This window comes from Lactuca sativa, chromosome 1 (assembly GCF_002870075.4).
Source record: "Lactuca sativa cultivar Salinas chromosome 1, Lsat_Salinas_v11, whole genome shotgun sequence".
Classification (NCBI taxonomy): domain Eukaryota; kingdom Viridiplantae; phylum Streptophyta; class Magnoliopsida; order Asterales; family Asteraceae; genus Lactuca; species Lactuca sativa.
In genome coordinates, this window is record NC_056623.2 from 74,836,820 (window position 1) to 74,854,693 (window position 17,874).

A 17,874-nucleotide genomic window follows, 5' to 3' on the forward strand; every position below is an offset into this window, starting at 1 on the left:
CTTCTTGTATGTTGTTATGGAGATATTCACAATGTTTTCCATTTTGTTTCTTTGTCTCGTCTTTGGGTTTGGTCTTTTCTAGTTCGGACTCGTATTCGGATTCTTGTGGACTAGGTATTTGTCCAAAGCTTTCTATTTTGCTTTTGTCCTTCGAAGATGTACTTAAATCTCCCATGTTCTTCCCTTTATTCTTTCCAAATACTGATTTAAGATCTTTGAAAGACGACTTCTTTGGTGTTTGGTTTACTCCTTTGTCCTTGTTCGTCTTTTTGTGAAGGGCTGACTTAGGATCTTCAAGCGGTGGTACCAATGATGTGTTGGAACCTCAGGTCATGAACTGCAATAAAAACAAAAACGCAAATCTGAACAAAAGCTAACTAAAAAATTGCCTACTGACTAGCCACCACGACATGGTAAAGATCACCACCTCATGTTGTCACAGAAAATCTAAATAGAAAAAAAAACGAAAAACCATTGAACTCACGTCGTAAGCATAAGGCTCACGTCGTGAGTTTAGTACTGAAGCAAAAACTAAGCTGAAAAATTAACTTTTTGTAGGGTTTACCCCAAAAAAAGCATCGATTAACCTAAAGCAAATAAATTATCAATCAAATAAGTCGTTCCCCGGCAATGACGCCAAATAATTTAGCTAATTTTGAAAATTTAATAGTTAAACGAGAAAGTCAAAGTTTAATGTCAAAGGTCAAGTTTTAAAAGTCAAAGTCAAAATGTTAAGTAAAAAGTCAAAAATAAAATTCAAAATTTAAAAACTAAAATTTTGGGCTGAAAATGAGATTTAAAAATAAAAGAAATTGATTTTTTGGGCTAAAAGTGACAAAGATGCGAAAATAGGTTCGAAAGGGAGTGGTTTTAAGTTAAAATCGAAAGGTTTGTAACAAGTTGTTGGTTGGTTCAACTGGTAAGGCGTGTGTTGACTAGGGAGGAGATTCGGGTTCGAATCTCGGCACCCCCAATTCGTTTCCTATTTTTGTTGAATAAGGCGCGTGCGAGGTGCGAGGCGAAGATGCGAGGACGAGGTGCGAGGATGCTGCTGACCGTAAACGAGACCGAAAACATCGATTTTTGCCCCTTTTTGCTCCAAAACTCGATCAAAACCCGTTTTTATGAAAAACACGAAGAACAACCCCCCCCCCCCCTAATTTTCAGAGATCTATCCAAAAACGCAAAAATCTATCGAAAATAAGATCAAATAAGCTCCAAATCTGACAAAATTGACTGATACAATCCAAGCTCTGATACCAATTGTAAGTCCCCAAAATGTTTGTGTATCAATCAGATCTGTTTGATAGTGCAGAATCCTAATTAAACGGATGATGTCAGATCAAATAAATAAGAAAAGGAGAAGAAGAAGATGATGAATCTTGAATGTATTGATGATATGATTGAAGTTCCTTACACAAGATTCACACACTTACACACATATGGTCCTTTCTCTCTCTTGGCCGTACACTCCTTCTCTGTTCAGCGATCCCTCTTCAACCACCTAACACCTATATATACTTGGGGAATATGGGCCATAAATGGGTTTACAACCGTAAATGGGTTTACGGCCGTAAACACCCATTGGGCCATAAAAACAACTGCAAAAATATATTACACGACCAAAAACTATTAATGCCTTAAAAAGTAAAGTATAAACCATATTTTTGACCCAACATTTTCAAAACGTGTATTTTACAGTAAGACCATAATTTTTTCCATGAATTGACTTGATGCTATTAAAAGGGAACAAGTGTTGTGATATTTGATTTTGTTGAGTTGCATTAGGGAGTGACTAAAGTCTAATATCTATTGTTATATAATATTTTAAGACTAATACCAAGTTGACTCAAGGCATGATAGGTACATTCTCAACTATGCTACAAAAATGAGGCTGATTGGGTTGGATCTTTTTCATGTTTGTTTTGGTTATTGCATTATGTTTCAAAGGTTTTGGTTTTGATCTTTTGTTTCTTTTCTCTTGTTTTATTTTCCCTGGTCTAAACCTTTTTTGTTCTTTCTTGGGGACAAGAAAGGTTCAAGATTGGGGATATTTGTTAGGTGCGTTTTATGCACCTGTTTTGTAGTTTTATTCCATAACAGTGCATTGTATTTAAGTTTAAACTCATGCATTTTTCATGTTTTTCGGGATTTTTCATGAGGCAATTTCATTCACACATTTTTGTGATATTTCAGAGACTTTTGGAGGTAGGATCTTGTTTAAGGAGGTAAATAAGAGTTGCGGATAAAATTTTGGGACTTGCGGAACACAGAGGAGGATGATATCATGGAATTAAAGATTTTGGATTTTCAGAGATTTACACGGCCGTGTAAATGGAAGCCTTGTGTTTACACAGGCCGTGTAAACGAAGACTCTTGAGCGTTCTACTTTTTGCGTTACGCGGGCCGTGTAAACGACAGTGTAACATCCGGGATTTCCGGTATGTTAGCTTGTGTTTCAATTTGGAGGATTTAGGAGGGACTCGACGAGTCAAGAGTCTGACTCGCTGAGTCACGTGGAGTTGATTGCGAGTATTTAATGAAAGGACTCGACGAGTCCAAGTATGGACTCGCCGAGTATGTGTTGGGCAGAGAAAACCCTAATTTCCGGGGTTGGAGCCTATTCATAGGAACTTATGACCTTGGATGCGCCTCATATCTCCTTTGAGAAACCCTAAATCGCCATTGGAGCCTTGGGAGAGTTCTTATGATGAAATCAAGTAATTTGGTGGGTTTTGTGGAAGGAAAAGAGCATGAATCAAGCAAGGAACAAGATGGGGATAGTGGATCTAGCATCTCTTCACATGGGACTGTTGTAGGAAGTATGAATCTATATTTATTCTCGTGTATTTGGTGGTTTTCTTGAATCTAGGGTTTTCTTATTCCTTCTTTAGCTTGGATTCGAAGCTCATGAGGTCCCAAGTTGGAATAAGTCTTAGATATGGACCTTAAGAGGTCCAGAGAGTCCCAACCATTCTGCTTTAAGTTGTTCCAGTGGAGATATGGATCTAGGTTGCCATTTTAGGAGCTATTTCTTCATATAAGGGAATAAGAGTGTTGCATGGGCTTAAAGTTTGAACCGTTATGTGATATCTGGGTGTAAGAAGGTCAGATCTATAAGTTAGAGAAACAGATCTAATCTCAGAAGGTCATTTTAGTGATGCCATGGAGGGAACTTGCCGAGTCCATATGGGGACTCAACGAGTCGAGTTGGGTTGCCTCGCGATTCGTGAACAGTGGTAACCTGTCGAGTGAAAGGTTAACTCGACGATTCGAGTGAGGCCTTAGTATGATCAAGAGGGCAAGTGTGCACTCGCCGAGTCACCTGAGTGCACTCGACGAGTCTGGTCAAAGTTGACCTTTGACTTCAGTTGAAGTTAGGGTTTTGGTTAAAGTGATTCAAGAAAGGTCAGGGAGGGGTAGAATGGTCTTCTACCCATTCTATATAGATGAGGACAAGAGAAAATATTAATTAGAGATGTTTGACTTATGTGTTAGGCAGAGGCTCGATCGAGGTTATCAAGCCAGAAGGTTTACTAGACATCATGAGGGGTGAGTCTTCTCACTATATTGTACCTGGAAGGGTACCTTTGTGTGACCGGAAGGTCTTATATGCTATGAGATGTATGTGCTATATGTTGTTATGTGATATGTATGTGTTATGAATGTTATGTGTGATAAGGACAGGAAGGTCAAGATGATATGGACCGGAAGGTCAAGGTGACATGGACCATAAGGTCAGGAGGTTACGGACCGTAAGATCGATACGGGTAGGACCAGAAGGTCTACTGGGATTCGGGACGGAAGTCCCCTAAGACATTTGGATCGGAAGATCCCACAGAGTTATGGCCTGGAAAGGCGTATGTGTTGTATGTGGTATTTTGGGGAACTCACTAAGCATTTATGCTTATAGTGTTATGTGTTATGTGTTTCAGGTACTAGCGATGATCATGGGAAGGCGCCGACATGATCCGTACACACTAGCAGAAGATTTGTTTTACGATCTTGGGATATGTTTTATCATGATGGCATTTGTTAAAATTGAGATTTCAGAATAATGAATGAGTTTTATGTTGTTTAAAAAATAAAAAATTGTTTTGAAAATTCACGTTGTTACAAGTTGGTATCAGAGCATTGGTTTGAGGGATTCGAATGCACCGTCGGGCGTATCTGAACTCAAACTGAGGATTTGGAGAAAATAAATTTTAGAAAGGAAACGATTTTTCTAAAAGAGTAAAATATTTTGAGAAAGCCAGAACGGAGGAGTGTGTACGATCAGCCAACGCCCGAATGGAGATTTCCCAAAAATACCCTTACATTATGTGTTATGAGATATGACATGATATGTTATGCATGCTAGAGTAGGCTAGGTATTCATATTAGGACTAGAGCGGCCAGATTTGTGATGCCTTAGCCTAGGAGATTACTGCTGCTATGAGATGCTTTGAGAGTGAGTAGGTAGCAGTGTGGAGCTTATGAGAAGTCTACCGATGGGTAGCCTATGCTTAGAAAGATTTAGAGTACTTGTGATTTGGGATCCTGGGAGGACTTGGAATGAATGTGGATGCGGTGTGGAAGGTAGTATTGGGCCCCTACTACTGAAAACATTCGATCGGTGCGCAGTCGAAGTAAGAATCCTTAGGGTACTAAGGACCAAGTAGAGCTGAGTTATCGAGTGCGAGTACAGTCGAGTGAGTCTCTGATATTTTTATGTTGTATTTCGGAGACATCATGGTTGGGACAAGCCACAGACCAAAGACCAGTGGCGTGAGTGACGAGGAGCTTTGTCAGATGATCCACGACGAGGGGGCTGCGGCTATCCACGCAGAGATACCGGAGATATTTGGGTCTATCAAGACCACTTTGATTGAGACGTTTGACGAGAGATACGCAGTGGTTACTAAGGCTGCGGCAGCTGCATCTTTAGCAGCTGTGGCAGCTGCTAGACCTCCGGGGGTGACTCGATGCTGTTCCAGGAGTTCAGCAACACGAAGCCATCGGAGTTTGATGGGACGCAGGATCTGATTGCAATGATGAGATGGGTTTCTAATATCGAGGGATGCTTCTACACCTGTTCGTGTCCGAAGCATCTGAGGGTTCGGTTTGCACTGAACTAGTTTCGCTTGGGGGCGAAGGATTAGTGGAATTTCGTGGTGGCGAACTTCACTCTTGCAGAGATTTCGGTGGTGACCTGGGAGAGGCGGGAATGGTTGGCACAGGAGTTCTTGTCCCTCAAGTAGGGGACGGAGTCCGTAACTATGATTACACGGATGTTTCACGAGAGGGCGTTGTTTTACCCTGAGCACGTGTCGTCTGATCAGGCATGCATGAGCCGGTATTTGAGCATTAAGAAGTGATGTCATGGTTCGAGTACCATGATAAGTATCAGATTGAGAAGTGATGCCATGGGTCGAGTCCCATGAGTTGTAGAAGGTCGAGAGTTGATGTCATGGTTCGAGTGTCATGATTTGAGGTGGATTGAGATGACGGAATGTGGTTCGAGTACCATGATTCATAGAAGATTAAGAGGATATAACATGTTACATGTACCATGATTCATAGAAGATCGAGAGGTGACCACATGGCTTGAGTATCATGACATGTTGCGGTTAGTGTTTCTGGTTTTTACCAATTATTCCGTGGGGATTGTCTAGACTGAGATCGAGGTGAATGAGTGTGGGGCCATAAGGCCATGATGAACAAGTTTTAGTGGAGCATCCCTTGAAAAGGGCAACCGAGTGAGCTCCGAGGGATTGTGGGTGATATGCCAGTTGGAGTCGCAAGACTCAGGGATGAGTAGGGATGGTGCGTTATGGGAGAATATGGTCTGCGCTGGGAGACCGGCCGATAGTGGAGAGGTCACATTCTGTGACCCGAGTGGTGCTATATCCATTTCTAGTGAGAGACATTAGAGGTGTTGAGATTTCAGTTTTTTGAGTTTGGGGGTGAGCCCTGTGGGATTGCATGGATAGTGATCTTCAACCAGAGTATGTGGCAGTAGGTCTGCCGCGAGGTAAAGATATAGCTTGAACAGGTTGTCAGTGGGGACTGAGATGGTCAAGGACCAGGAGACACCCTAATTGAGTATAGTAGGGCATGTTTTAGCTGCAACGTCGGACGATCAAGAGGAGTATATCAGGGCGGTGGCCCTTATTGTCTTTGATGGGTATTAAGAGTGGAAATATGGTTTCTACTCTTATGATAAGTGACGTGATGGAACGTTGGATTGAGGAGTCGATGATAAGGAGTACGACAGATCATTACTTCCAGACTAAGAGTCAGGGTTAATATTGGACAGTTGGGAGGTCCGGTGATGGAATGGTGTGAAATTTTGAATGACTAAAGGCAGTCATGGTAGGAAGTTATGAGGATTTAATCTGAGTTTCGGGGCATTGGAGTTGCTCGATCTATGTCAGGAGATCATCGAGCATTGTGTAGCACCTTCCAAGAGTCGGTTCGATGTTACTGGGGGAAACAATCTGTGGGATAAATTGCTGGTGCGCCGAGTGGGGTTGGTTCGAACCCTATGTGGGGGAGAATCGGGTATTTTACTGAGGGGGTTAGAGATTTGATCGAGAATGGTTAGAGATCTGGATACGGAGAGATCGGCAGTGTGAACTCATGAGCCCAGGGTTATTGGTGATTGAGACGAGGTGTAGAGCGAGATAATGAATGTGTTATGTTTGAAAAGGATATGTGTCTCCACGGCAATTGGCCGTTGGTCGGAGACCTTGGGGTGAACGGAAATTCTTCAAGGTCAAAATGGTGAATTCGAGATGGTTGGCTCGTAGGGTGAGTTCGACGGTTGAGAAATTCTGGTTCAATGATGGGTCTGTTATTCAGCTTGGGAAGGGCAGAAGATGAGAAACCAATTTCAGGTTGTGGAACAGGAAGATCAGTGGATGAGACGAGATGTCGTGAGGTTCTGTGGTGGTGTATCGAGGTATTCAAATTTAATGCATTGGATTTCAGATAATTTTGAGTCTTGAGTGGAGACGGCAGGTGGTAGGTCAAGCATCTATGATTCCAGTGGTAGTCCTTTCGGTTAATGGTAGAAAGTGAGATTGTCCAAGAATATGGAATTACAACAGAGAAGGATGTTTTATTATGGCGATTGCCGCCAGATATAGTGATGCATTATTTGGGTAAGTGCATGCACCTATATATGATTGGTCCCGCGGAGTGTGTGAGTCAGTTAGAGGTTGTTGTGATGCTATGGGAAGCCATAGTACTCACTAGTCAGAGGTTGTTGTGATGCTACGGGAAGCCGTAGTACTCACTAGTCAGAGGTTGTTTTGATGCTACGGGAAGCTGTAGTACTCACTAGTCAGAGGTTGTTGTGATGCTACGAGAAGTCGTAGTACTCACTAGTCATAGGCTGTTGTGATGCTACGAGAAGTCGTAGTACTCACTAGTTAGAGGTTGTTGTGATGCTACGGGAAGCCGTAGTACTCACTAGTCAGAGCTTGTTGTGATGCTACAGGAAGCCATAGTACTCACTAGTCAGAGGTTGTTGTGATGCTACGGGAAGCTGTAGTACTCACTAGTCAGAGGTTATTGTGATGCTACGGGAAGCCATAGTACTCACTAGTGAGAGGTCGTGGTGATATTGCGGGAAGCCGTAGTACTCACCAGTTAGTGAGAGGTTGATGTGGTGCTACGGGAAGACGTAGTACACACTAGTTAGCGAGAAGTTGTTATGATAAAGCACTCTTTGATCAGAGCATGACCCAGAAGATTTTTAGGCATGGGGTGTCCCTAATTTATGAATTTGTGGGAACCTGGTGGTCGGACCAGAGGCGAGATCGGGGTCTCCTCAATGTTAGGGGATCATTATGTTCTGAGTAAGGTGTGGTCATTGCAATCCAAAAGAATGGGATAAATGAGGTATGCATGGGTTGCGGGAAATGAGTTCTAAGTTGAGTGCTTCGTTGGGATGAGTGGTTCCAACTATTGGTCGAACCAAACTCCCAAGTTTGAGTTTGGATCTGGTGGTGCATTGGATAGGTTAGATGAGGTTCTGGATTCTGAGGTGGGTTCCATGTTGAGGAGTATTGTTTGTCATCTGATGTCTTAGACCTGGGTGGGTCAGTACTCGGGTATGGGAGGTATCGCAAGTGGCATGGAACTATGAGTAACAGATGACAAAGGTCGGGGTTGAGTCGATCTTCAGTTGGGAAGGTAGCATTCGCTAAGGGTTAAGCGGACTTCATTACTCGAGTGTCACTTTGGGCTGATGTGATTATAGTAAGAAGGAAACGGTGGAGATGGTTGGGATAATGCAACGGATGACCCTGGAGGTTCAACTATTGGGTCAAGATCAAACCTGGTACTCAGTGTTAAAAAGGGATACGAGGAATGGAGTTGAGGCTTATGATTTTTAGATGTCTGGAGACACTTTAGAGTGAGCACAATTATTCTTTTGGGTTTGAGGGTAGAGATTTGATAATTCTTTGTTCGGTTGGGTTCCGATAGCAGTTCAGTGGATGAGCCCTGCTGGGACGTGAACCCTTCCGTTTCTTGGGTCGTTATTCGGATGGTTGCTATGTTTGGTATGAGGGATCGGTAGCCGATTGTTGTATTATGTCTAGAGAGAATCTGAAGGGTTGGTTTTTCTCTGGGATTGGGAATCCCTGTTGGGATCCAGGTGTCCAGAGAGGATGGAAGCTGTGTGGCATGAGATCCTATCGATGGTGCCATTTGGTTATTGGATTCGATCTGTATGTGGAGGAGCGATTTTGAGGGCGAAATCTAATTTAAGTGGGGGAGAATTGTAACATCTGGGATTTTGGGTATGTTAGTGTGTGTTTCAATTTGGAGGATTTAGGAGGGACTCGACGAGTCGAGAGTCTGACTCGCCGAGTCACGTCGAGTTGATTGCGGGTATTTAATGAAAGGAGTCGACGAGTCCAAGTATGGACTCGCCTTGTAGGTGTTGGGCAGAGAAAACCCTAAGTTTCGGGGTTGGAGCCTATTTACAGGAACTTATGACCTCGGATGCGCCTCATATCTCCTGTGAGAAACCCTAAATCGCCATTGGATCCTTGGGAGAGTTCTTATGATGAAATCAAGTAATTTGGTGGGTTTTGTGGAAGGAAAAGAACATGACTCAAGCAAGGAACGAGATGGGGGCAGTAGATCTTGCATCTCTTCGCATTGGACTATTGTAGGAGGTATGAATTTATACTCATTCTCGTGTATTTGGTGGTTTTCTTGAATCTATGGTTTTTTTATTCCTTTTTTAGCTTGGATTCGAAGCTCATGAGGTCCCAAGGAGGAATAAGTCTTAGATCTGCACCATAAGAGGTCCAGAGAGTCCCAACCATTCTGCTTTAAGTTGTTCCATTAGAGATATGGATCTAGGTTGCCATTTTAGGAGCTATTTCTTCATATAAGGGCATAAGAGTATTGCATGGGCTTAAAGTTTGAACCTTTATGTGATATTTGGGTGTATGAAGGTCAGATCTATAAGTTAGAGAAACAGATCTGACCTTAGAAGGTCATTTGAGTGATGCCATGGAGGGAACTCGCCGAGTCCATATAGGGACTCGACGAGTCCAGTCGGGTTGCCCCGCGATTCGTGACCAGTTGTAACCCATCGAGTGAAAGGTTAACTCGATGAGTCGAGTGAGACCTTATGAGGATTCAGAGGACAAGCGTGGACTCGTCGAGTCACCTAAGTGCACTCGACGAGTCTGGTCAAAGTTGACCTTTGACTAGAGTTGACTTTAGTTGACCTTAGGGTTTTGGTCAAACTGATTCAAGAATGGTCAAGGAGGGGTAGAATGGTCTTCTACCCATTATATAGAGATGCGGACAAGAGAAAGTATTAATTAGAAATGTTTGCCTTATGTTTTAGGCGGAGGCTCGGTTGAGGTTATCAAGCCAAAAGGTTTACTAGACATCATGAGAGGTGAGTCTTCTCACTATATTGTACCTGGAAGGGTACCTATGTGTGATCGGAAGTCTTATATGCGATGAGATGTATGTGCTATATGTTGTTATGTGATATGTATGTGTTATGAATGTTATGTGTGATAAGGACCGGAAGGTCAATATGATATGGACCGGAAGGTCAAGATGACATGGACCGGAAGGTCAGGAGGTTACAGAACGAAAGGTCAATACGGGTAGGTCCAGAAGGTCTACCTGGATTCGGGACGAACGTCCCCTAAGACACTTGGATCGGAAGATCGCACAGAGTTATGGGCTGGAAAGTTGTATGTGTTGTATGTGGTATTTTGGGGAACTCACTAAGCATTTATGCTTACAATTTTATGTGTTATGTGTTTCAGGTACTAGCGATGATTGCGGGAAGGCGCTGGCATGATCCGTACACACTGGCAGAAGATTTATTTTATGATCTTGAGATATATTTTATCATGATGGCATTTGTTAAAATTGAGATTTGAGAATATTGAATGAGTTTTATGTTATTTGAAAAATGAAATTTTGTTTTGAAACTTCATGTTGTTACAGACAATGTTAATTTACGCGGGCCGTGTAAACATAGATGTGGGTTTTAAAGCAGTTTTTCACCTTTCCTAAAAGGGGGAACAATTTGTTTTTTTTACTTTGGGGGTCGATTTTTGGAGCAGAGAAGGCGATCATGAAGATTTTAGAGTTGATTAACATTTGGGAACATTTGATTTCATTTTGTAGGAACTTTATTTTCATTTTCTAGATTTGTGATCTTGTTCTAGTCATGAGTAGCTAGAACCCTAGTTTCTCTGACTTCATTTCTTGACTTTTTAGTTGTGATTTCAATCACATGGTTTTATGTTTTCTTTCAATTCCCACCTAGTGAATTTGATTTTGTTTCAATTAAATGTTTGATTCTAGTTGTGATTCTTATTGGCCATTTGAATTAGGGTTAGGTCATTCAAGTTATCTAATTTCAAAATTCGTAATTGTTTTGTGAATTGGACTAAGTAACAAACACTAAATTGATTTCCACTGAATGAATTTAGTGTAAATCTTATTCACATAATCTTATGCTCCCGAGCTTGTGAGGAGTATTGGGTGTTGTTGGGAACATTCACATAAATCTTATTGCAACAATTGATTTCTATCTAAGAGCTTGTTTAGACTTAAATTAGAAGGTTAGGCTATTTTCAAAGAGCTTGTTTTGAATTTGACAACTTTGTGAATGGGAAGTGTTAGAGCTTGTTAACACTTTCAAGTACCAACTTAGGTGGAATTGATTAGATATCATTTCATCCTTGGAATCACATTGTTAAATTGTCTTTCATAGAGTTCGAGTTCTCACAAATCCTGAATTTGCTTCATTTAATTGATCATTTACTTAATGCTTTATCCTCTTCTTTAAATAATTGCATACCAACCCCCCCCCCCCCCCCATTTATGCGACCATTAGTGTACCTTCCACAAAAAGGTATAAACATTTGTTCCGTGTCTCTGTGGATTGAGCCTGCTTACCTTGTATTACATTTTTAGTGCAAAGTAGTAGTGTTTTTGGAGTCATTTTGTACCCCTTTATTTGTTGGGTTTGACACGCCTAACATGTAGCCATAAAAATAAGTAAGCTTTGGATATAGTTTGAGTAACAAGATAAATTTTGAAAACCTCAAAAAATAAATAAATAAGCTGGATCTTTTGGGAAGAAAAGTCTTGGGTCGAGTCCTTTTAATAAAGATCACTCAAAAATAAAATTAAAAATGAGATTTCATACTTTTGAAGGTACTAACCAACAGGTTGATTGTGTCAATTCGTTGGTGAAAAATCTAGAACATATTAATTGTTCACTGTCAATTCAGAAATAGGTTTCGGATTTTGGGTTTCACTTAAATCGTGGTGATAATGACTTAAAGATCATGAACACATATGTTGTGCAACCATAAACCTCAGTGGTAATTTCTGAGAGTCTCAAGGGTTACATTGTATGAAAGTGAGGTTGATGGAGAAATCATAGAGATGGTTTCAAAGAGAAAAGTGTACCTCTATTATAAAATAGTGACTAAGCAGTCAACTCTTAACTCATTGTGAGAAGAGTAAGGTAGCTCAATGACTTATGTAAATATCAACCTGATTGGGAAGAAATGATCAGAGTGAAAGTTTCATTAAGGCTTCAAACATAGACTTTCAGAGGCTTGGGTCAACCTGCAGCAGCATCCTTCTAGGGACATTAGCTAGTACAAAGATTCGAAATTTCATACCTGTCCCATCGTTCAGAATTGAAGGTTACACAAAGTGTACCTGAAACAAGAACGCATTCTGAAAATAATACATACACACACAATGAAGAAAAATATTTTTGTAGTTTTTGATTTTTTTTTTTTTTGTTTTGCTTTTAAAAAGAAATAAAAATAGAAATAAAGAAAAATATTTTTGTGATTTTTTGATTTTCTAAAACAGAAATAAAAACAGAAATAACGAAAACTATTTTTGAATTTCGATTTTTCTAAAAAACAAAAAGAAAATAAAAACATAAAATTAAGAAAAACAAGTTCAAAAATATAAATGAACAGTGGCTTCCGAAGCGTTTTGAGGCTCGGAATCAATCGGAAAACACAAAATATAAAAAGTATACAGAGGCATTCCGAAACCTAGATGAACAGTGCGCTCCGACCCTTTCCGAAGCTTGGATCATGAATACTAAAATCTGAATGATTGTGTACGATCGGACGTGAACATTAACTTCCGATTATGAATGGGATTTCGGAAGTAAATCAACTTCTATCATTCCCATACCTTGCAAAATATTATTGAATGTTGCTTTAGGTAAGACCTTTGTGAAGATATCAGCCAATTGATAAGATGATCAAACAAAATTCATTTCAACATTTTCTATTCTCAACGTGATCCTTGATGAAGTGATATCTCAGTGCAATATGTTTCGTCTTAGATTGTTGCACTAGATTATGACATATCCGAATTGTGCATTCTGAATCGCAGTATCGAGGGATCCTCTTCATGTTTATCCCATAGTCCCTTAGTTGATTCTGAATCCAAATGATATGAGAAGTGCATGATGAAACTGTGATGTATTCAACTTCTACAGTAGATAACGATACACACGTCTGCTTCTTTGATTGCAAACTTACAAGTTTGCCATCTAGAAACTGATGTCCCCCAGAAGTGCTTTTACGATCGAGACCACATCCACCAAGATCCACATCGGAGAATGCCTGCACAAAGAACCCTGAGTTGGAAGGGTACCAGATTCCGAGAGAGATCTCTCTTTTTAAGTATCCAAAAATGTTCTTCACAGCAGTCATATGGGGGTGAGGAGGATTTTCCTGAAATCTTGCACAATACCAAGCAGAAATCATAATGATTGGACGAATAGTTGTTAGATATATTAAAGAACCAATCATTTGTAGATAAAGAGTTATATCAGCTGCAGGCTTGTCCAAGGATGGAGTGAGCTTCGTTCTAAACACCATTGGGACCTTGACCTTTGAATCTCCCACCATTCTGAATTACGCAAGCAAGGACTTTGCGTAGGCTTCCTGGTTGATGAACATACCCTCCGAACTCCGTCTAATATTTAAACCAAGGAAAAAGTTAATAGGACCCATTGAGCTCATCTCAAATTTAGTTTCCATCAGTTTTCAGAATTCAACTGTTAATCTAGGATTAGTGGATCCAAAAATGATATCATCAACATAAATTTGGATGATCATCAGATGGTCACCATCTTTCTTGCGAAAGAAGGTTGGGTCGACCGAGCGTTGTTTAAATTTGGATTGTTTCAAGAACTGAGTTAGGGTTTCATACCATGCATGAGGTGCTTGTTTTAGACCATACACAACCTCATCTAAAATGTAGCAATGATTTATATATTTTGCATTTACGAAACCTAGTGGTTGTTCCATATAGACTGTTTCTTCTAATTCACCATTCAGAAACACACATTTCATATCCATTTGATAGACTTTGAAATTTTTATGAGCTGCATAGGCAAGGAAAATCCAAACATATTCTATCCTTGCAACTAGTGTGAATGTCTCTTCATAGTCTATACCTTCCTGCTGGCAGTATCCCTTCACAACTAATCCTGCCTTATTCTAAATTATGTTGCCTTCTTTGTCAAGCTTATTCTAAAATACCCATTTTAATCTGACCACAGATGCATCCTTCGGAGTTGGAATCAATCTCCATACTTTATTACGTTCGAACTCATTAAGCTCTTCCTGCGTAGCTTACACTCAATCTGAATGATCAAGAGCAATCTTCATAGTTCTAGGCTTAATTTTGGAGATGAACGAATTAAACATGTAAAATTCCACTTTTGAAAATAATGCAGTTTTATTCGCTTTTTGTGGGGATCTTGTGAGAAATCCTGAAGTTGCTGCTCTGATAACTTGAGATTTAGGATGATCTTTGGTCCATTTTGCCAATGGCGGATACTTCTGATCGTAGGTTGGTTCCAATTCAACATTCATATCTTCAAATTCCGATTGATCGTCTGAGTCATTATTTTCATTCTTGTTCTCCTGCTGGAAGTTTGCATGTGACTCTACATTCATAATCATATTCTCCCCTAGATCAGAATATCAACATTTACTTCGGGATTTAAATTCTCCCCTTGAACAGGTGTATCAGCTGTGGAGGTTGAAGTTGAACCCTCCCCCTAAATTGGAGCATTAGAAACTTGTGGCGAAGGTGGACTTTCAGATCCCTTCGAAATTGGTGGCTCAATTCTAAGATCTTTGGCAAAATCATCAATGATTTTTTTCAATTCATCTTCCTTATTATATGGTGCATTTGATTATGAAGAAATAGCCTTTTAGGGCTCATCAAACAAATTCATGAATTCCTCATAAAGATTTGAAAGAGGAATCGTCATCGGATTTGTTGGAGGAAAGATTTCCTCAGCTTGACAATCAGCCTTTTGATACTTCTTTAGATAATTATCGTCAAAGGTGACATAATAGATTTCTTCTATCTTTTTTCGAATTTTTATTCAGAACCCTCTATGACTTAGAAGTAACAGAGTACCCCAAGAAGATTGGTTCATCTGCCTTCACATCGAATTTGTTCTGTTGCTCTTTGGAATTGAATATGAAACACTTGGAACCAAAGACATGAAATAACTTAACGTTAGGATTTTGTTTATTCAGAAATCTCATAAGGTGTGTTAAGGATTCTCTTATTGATTAGAGAGAGATTCTGAGTGAAACAAGCAGTTCCTATAGCATCAACCCAGAAATAAAGTGGAAGGTTCCCAAAAGATAGCATAGTCCATGCAGCTTCGCAAAGAGATCGGTTTCATCTTTCAACGACACCGTTATGTTGAGGAGTGTTAGGAGCAGAGAAGTTGTGAGAAACTCCTTTGTCAGTTAAGAATTCTTCAAACGCTTGGTTTTTGAATTCAAAATTGTTATCGCTACGAACTTACCGAACATGCTTTCACAATTGAAGCTCGATCTGCTTGATGAAATCCTTTAGCTTCGAAGTCGCATATGATTTTTGTCTAAGAAAGTAAACCCAAGTAAATCTTGAAAAATTGTAAACTATAATTAGAATATACTTATTATCACCAATGCTCTCGATGGCATATGGGCTACAAAGATCAATGTGTAATGGTTCTAGTTGTTCGATTACTTTGGTATTGATAATAGAAGCACACAGATGTTCCTTCTCAAAAATCAGAATAGGTAAGCCTCGCACAAGATCACCAAGTACAAGTTTGTTGATGTTCTTGAAATTCAAATGCGAGAGCCTTCGGTCCCATAGCCAACTATCATCTGAGGATGCTTTCTTATGTAGGCAAATTGAAGGCTTTCCGATGATTCGTTTTATGTTCAAAGGAAACATCTCTCCCATTCTCTTCGATTTTAGAAGCACTGCTTTTGGTTTCTTATCAATAATCTCTGATCCCTCATCGTCGAATGACACCTTCAGCCTTATACCTACAACCAATTGAGAAACGCTTATAATATTATGTGGCAGGCCTTCCACATAAGCTACCTTTCAAACGGATAATTTGACATTCGTAATCATGCCATATCCTTTAATTTCTCATGTGGCATTGTTTCCAAACTTTACTCTGCCACCATCCTTCAATGATTGGAATTCCCTCAGCTCTTCTCTCCTTCCTGTCATGTGACACAAATAGCCACTATCGATGTGCCATTCATAGTCGTACTGTCTGTCACGTATTACCTACAAAATTCAGAGAGATTTAGAAACCCAAACCTTCTTGGGTCCTCGTGAGGATTTCTTAGCAACAGAAAAAAACAATATTATTATCAACCCGAAAAGTTCTTTTTAGCAAAACATAGTTCTCTCCTTTAAAGGTTTTGAAAATCTTCATTTTATTTTCTCCAAGATTAATTTCAACAATAAGAGCCTTTCTTTGTTTAGATTCTTTGTGTTGCTTAGCCACCTTTTTTTGCAAACTCGTTTGCCTCTCTTTTTAAACTTGCTTTGTATTCCTCGAGACTTATCTCAAGTTCCAAAACAACTTTATTTTTCCACTTAACATCTTTTGATGTGTTGACAAATTTTTAAAAATTTGTTTTCTGTGGACAACTAGATTTTGATTTTTCAACAAATTTTGAAACTTGTGGTTTTGAAACTTGTGTTTTTGAAAAAGGTTTTGTTTCTAGTTTCTAGACTAGAGAAGATTTCATATTTTGATTTGAAGATCTTTCTGAATTAATAAAATTTTGATTGGAATTCTTGTTTGTCACAAAGAGTTTTCTTTCTTGTTAGTTTTTCCAGTATCTAGCATTCATCTTCTTTTTCCTAGCAACAATTTCTTTTGCAGACTAATGAATGTTAAATTTAGGTTTCTCTTTTCTGATTGGCTTTTCAAAAGAGGTTTCAATGGAGACATCCTTCGTGCCACTTGGTCTTGTCTAATCGTAACGAAGGTTAACACGATTCAGTGGTTTCGAAACGTATTTTCCTTTCGTTTTTAATGAGGTCATTTCAGAAAGACCTTTTGTTTCGTCCGCATTGTCTATTGGCCCGGACTAGAAAAATTTGTCACAACCATCAACATTAGCATTATTCATGAAAACTTGATTAGGAACAGTTTATACTTATGGAAAAACTTGATTAGGAACAGTTTATACTTATGGAAAAACTGTTGCTTTTGCTATAAAACTTCCGAACCTTTAGTTTCAACAACACGAATATATTCAATTGAATTTTCAAAAATCAACTTTTTCTTTGGTTCAACCTCATTTTGCACAAATGTCGAACAATCTATCTCATCCTCGAAAGAAATCTTACTCATGTCACTTTCGTCAAATTCATAAACGTTTTCAGCATCAAAAGTATTTTCTGAACTTAATTTTGTGCACAACGAGTCAAATTTTTGCACAGTATTATATTTAATTTGTTCTTTATCTTTATCATCCAACATTTGTTTTAACATATTCCTATGTTCTTTGGATTGAATGTAAGTTTCTATTTTGTCAAGCCCGATTTTGTATGAATCGGAAACATCATCAGAGGACACAATAGATTCACACTTATAGCGCTCTGCATCGATTTCATCCTCTTTCAATTGGAGAAAAGGTAAAATCATTTTGTGTATATTTTTACCTATTTCACAATCACGAAGCAGTTAAGTGATATTGAAATATAAACGATTTGCAATTAAATAGTAAATCTTTCGTTGTTTCAAAAGTGCTAAATTGTCTCTCTTAAGATAAATGACATCATCCTTTGACCTATTTAGCTCTAACTCCAACTTCTCCCGTATGATGCCTTGCACTCCTTTGTTGCAAACCGTTAGCCTCCTAGCACTTGACCAAAGTGTTTTCCTCGAAATAGGATGTTTATACATGTTTAATTAGTGTTATAATCACTAATTGTTTATATACATATGTCTTCATATGTAATTAGGATCATTGTGTGTGTCTAACTCTTCACTTGACACCAAGCACTTGTCCG